The sequence below is a fragment of the Bison bison genome, unplaced genomic scaffold (genome assembly GCF_000754665.1).
Source record: "Bison bison bison isolate TAMUID 2011002044 unplaced genomic scaffold, Bison_UMD1.0 scf7180017845485, whole genome shotgun sequence".
NCBI lineage: Eukaryota > Metazoa > Chordata > Mammalia > Artiodactyla > Bovidae > Bison > Bison bison.
In genome coordinates this window covers 9,554-14,369 of record NW_011476058.1, presented here as the reverse complement: position 1 = coordinate 14,369, position 4,816 = coordinate 9,554, and positions in this window count along the sequence as shown.

Below are 4,816 nucleotides of genomic sequence, written 5' to 3'. Positions count from 1 at the left end.
GGCCCGCTCGGCGTTCAGCCGCACGCAGCGGCCGTCGTCGCCGCCAGCCTCCGCCTCCGCCATGGCCGCCAGCCGACGCCGCCGCCACCGGCCGCCGCCGTCGCCGCCACCGGCCGGCCGCTCTTCCTCGCAGCCGCCTGCTGCCGGGCCCGCCCCGCCCCCGGCGCGCTCATAGGCCCCGCGCCTCGCGCGTGTGGCCCATTGGGCCCCGCCTGCGCCAATCCGCCCCCGCCTCCCGCGGGCTGCGGGAGCGCCGGGCCAACCGTCGCGGTCCGCCGCGGACAGGCGGGCGGCCATTGGCTGGAGCGCCCTAGGAGCCGCGGTGATTGGCTGGCTGGAAGCCAACCGGCATTCTGCGTGGAGCGCTCACTGCGGAAATTCGGCTGAGGAGCCGGAGCGCCGGCGCAGGACGTAAGACTGCTGTTCATTGGCTGCTGCAGGACAGCTCGCCCATTGGAGGCGCTTGGTCAGCCTAGGTGACGGAGGCCCTTAATCAAGTGACCCCCGCGCCGGGCCGGCTGTGATTGGCTGGCTTGTCTCCTATCTTGCAGGCTGGGCGCTCCGCGGGATCGCGGAGGGAGGGGTCTGCTGTCTCCTTGCGGCAGGAGTCACGTCCGCACCTTTGCCGGGTCGGCGCTGGGCGGTGTTCTGCGCCGTGGACGCAGTGTCTGCGCGTTGGCCGATTATGGCCTTTCCTGAGAGGCAGGCCCAGGCTCCTTCCTAACAAGACTTGCGTTCTGGAAGACGTTTCCAGGCCTTTGCAAAATCGCTTTTCCTGTGCTTGGTGGTCATGTGGACGAATAATTTACAGGGCAGTGGGATCAGGGTCTAAGAGAAGGACGTTAGTGCCTAGAACACAGCACTCAGTAACTGGTCGCTCTCATCATTAATACGTATTACTAACTTTTGTGGAGATCAATCCTGAATATTCATTGGAAGGACTGTTGCTGAAGCTGATGCTCCAAAACTGGCCACCTGATGAGAAGAGCTGATTCATTGGAAAAGACTCTGGTGCTGGGAAAGATTGAAGGCAGGACGAGAAGGGGACGAGAAAAGATGAGATGGTTAGATGGCATTACCAATTCAACGGATGTGAATTTGATCAAACTCCGGGACATAGTGAAGGACAGGGAAACCTGGCGTGCTGCAGTCCATGGGGTTGCAAAGAGTCGGACACACACAAAACATTAAGTGCATAAATCTTAAGTGTGCAGCCTGATAGGATTTTAAAGAGTTGGACACAACTGGGCAACTGAACAACAGGCCTGTGTAAACACAGCCGAGATCAAGGTACAGAATATTTCTATCACTCCAGAAACTTCCCTCAAGTCACTATGTGTCCCTAGAGGTTACCCCTCCAACTGCTTTTCTGACTTCTGTCACCAGAGTGAGTCACAGCCTCCTTTGCCTGTCCTGGACTATCTTGCAGGAGCTTGCCCTGTGTACTCCTGGTTATTCCTTCTTTTGGATCAACATAGTATCAATGAAATCCATTCTTCTCAGTGTTGTTGTTGTTTTTTTAATTACCACATGGGTCATTGTAAGAATTTACTCCCCTGTTCCTCACTTGATGGGCATTTGGGTGGCTTCCAGTTTGGGGCCATTGTAAGTAATGCCCCTATGAAGGTTCTTCCTACACGTTCATTTCCCTCATTCCTAGAGGGAAATAGACATAGACCCTCGTTCCTCTTGGGTGGATACTTAGAAGTGGAGTTGCCAGTTCACACAGTAGGTGTGGTTTTCTCAGTACTTTCACTAAGGCCAGGGGGAAGACTAGCAGGTCCCAGCTTCCCAAGCACTTACCCTGTGCCAGGCAATCCAGACCTCCAACTCCCAGTGTGGCAAATCTCTGCTCCTCTCTCGGGTCCCAAGTCTCCATAAAGTCTACTCTGGGGCCCGCCTCACCCTCAAACCCATGAAGTAAAACCAGTAACCTCAGTACCTTAAGGCCCTGCTTGTTCCCCTATGGCCTGTTGTTTGGTCTTGGCTGGTCTGGGAACCGCTGGAGGACAGGGACATGGTATACAGTGTTCCTGCCTGGCGTACCCACTAGCTAGGAGTATCTTGTACCCACTAGCTCCTTCTTTCTGTGTCTTCCCATTCAGTTTAATTGGTGGATCTGACCATGGGAAGAATTGATTTGACAGGAGGTCACAAATCCTGCTTTACCACTCAGAGGCAGTGTGTGTGGTTCACTGGCAGGAGTGGGCTAGAATGCTCTGTCTAGCCAGGGCTGGCTGGCGCAGTACTTGCCTGGCTGCCTTGGTTTACTGGCAGTTAGTAAGTGTCTAGGCACTGAGTGCTGCACTACCTTGTCAGAATCACAGGACAACTCCCAGAGGCGGGGATGATTAATGTCCCCATTTATAGATGGGGGACATGAGCCACAGACAGTCACCAACTGGGCAATGCAAAGTTGGGATTAAACTCAGTTGACCCCAAAGCTGAGCTCTGTTTTGTTTAACATCCCCTATAGGGTGTAGGGTCTGAGTTGGCATGGCAGGAGAGGTGGAATGGCCAGTATCAAGAGAGGGGATGGTTATGGACAAGGTCCTGAAGGAGGCTGGAAGGGATGGCACCCTTTACTGGGGAGGACTGTCCCTGGAAGAGGTGCGATGCGTCTGGATGGAAGAGGTGCACAGCATGACGGCTTTGTGTCCCTGACACACAGTAGGTGCTCAGTGTATACCTGCCAATGGACAGTGCCAGGGCCCTCCCAAGTGAGGAAGCTGGACCACAAGCGGAGTGGGGCATGGACTTAGATGGTTCAAGGACATACACTAATCTTCATGGCATTCCATGCATTTAAATTATATTAGAGAACTTCCCTGATGGCCCAGTAGTTAGGAATCCGCCTGCCAATGCAGGAAACACAGGTTTGATCCCTGGTCCAGGAAGATTCCACAAGCTGCGGGGCAACTAAGCCCACATGCCACAACTACTGAGCCCATGTTCCAGAGGCTGAGAGCCGCAACTATGGAAGCCTGTGCACCCTGGAGCCCGTGCTCTGCAACAAGAGAAGCCACCACAAAGAGACGCCTGCACACTGCTGCTAGAGAGTAATCCCTGCTCTTTGCAACTAGAGAAAGTCTGCATGCAGAAATGAAGACCCAGCACAGCCAAAAATAAATAAATGATCTAAATTATATTTGAAACTACCAATAGCCATTAAATCTGTGTTTTCACAGATGTTCTCCTTTCTAATGAGCTAAGCAAAAAAAAGGACTGAAGGGAATTCCCTGGCAGTCCAGCAGTTAGAACTACAAGACTTCGTTGCCAAGGGTGTGGGTTTAATCCCTTGTTGGGGAGTAAAGATCCCACAGTATGCATCTGTGGCCAAAACAAAACAAACAAAAATTCTTTAAAACAAAGAAAAAGGACTGAAGTGGCAAAAAAAAAAAAAAAGGGGGGGGTGGGTGGGGGGAAAGAATGCAACTTAAATACTTCTCAATGTGGGATTGGTTGAGTAAATATAAGTACATCCGAGGACTGGAGATTAGCCGCCATCACAGAGGGTGATGGGTTTCCCTGGTGGCTCTCGGCAAAAGATGTCTGCCAATATAGGAGATGCAGGATTGATCCCTAGGTCAGGAAGATCCCCTGGAGAAGGAAATGGCAACCCACTCAAGTATTCTTGCCTGGAGAATTCCATGGACAGAGGAGCCTGGTAGGCTACAGTACATGGGGTTGCAAAGAGTCAGACAGGACTTAGCAACGAACACTTTCACTTTGGAGGGTGATGGAGTTTTTGTCTGGCTCTGGCCATAGAGAGGCTGGTGTCAACTGTCAAACACACAGTGTGCAGCTGGAGCCCATGTGAGGGCAGGGTGGGAGAGGAGGACACCTGGGGGAAGGGAGACTTTGGGGAAGGGAGAAGCCCTTCCCTGGCCACTCTGCCTTCCAGGGACTTCAGGCCCATCAACTCCTGTGTCTGCTGTCTGCCTAGGCTTCAGCTGAAGCGGGGCTCAGAGCTTACCAGATCGGGATTCCCTTTTCTGACCCCCAGGGAGTAACTAGGTAGGAGCCCTGGCCTCTTGCTGAGAACTGTCACACAGGTTCTAGAGCACGGAGCAGGGCAGGCTGTCGGTCTCCTCTGGGCCAACTCCTCCTCATGTCCACCCACACGCAGGCTGTGCTCTGTCTTTGAAGTCTGCCCCCATTCCATTCCTCTGGGGGTCTCCCTCTACCTCTCTGCTGCTGGCTCTCCCATCACTCCCCAGAACATCCTCGAGAGGTGTCCTGGTCCTTTCTTCCCAGGTGCTTCCCAGATGCCTCCTGCAGCAGAAGCACCCACCTGCTCCTCCTCCTGTTTGTCCCTCTCAGAGACTGTCTTTCTTCCTTGCCCAGCAGTCAGAAGGATCCTTCTGAAACACTGTCACTCCCTCTGCTTAAACCCCTGCAATGGTGAGCAAGCCCCTTGCAGACAGCAGCCCCACTGTTACCCTGGCCTCTCGGGATCTAACCTGTGTCTCACACATCCCAGCTCCTGCCAGGTGCAGAAGGGTCCTGGGTTCCTGAGCTGGGCAGCCTCAGAATGGAGATGTCTCTGCTGGTGCCCTTCCTGGGACAGAGCTGCCCACTCTCTGCCCAGGCCCTTGTGTCCCTGCTTGGCTTTCCCCAGAGACTGGCATTCCTGGAGGGAGTGGGGCCTGACTCACCTGAGTCTCCAGCACTGAGCTGAGCCACGGAGAGTAACTAAACTGAGACAGCACACCCTCTGGGTTTCTAGCCCACAACTCTGGACAGACCTCTGGCCAGCAGTTAGACCTCTGGCCAGCACTTGGGCAAGTGTTCCGTCAGTTCTGTGCCTTAGTTT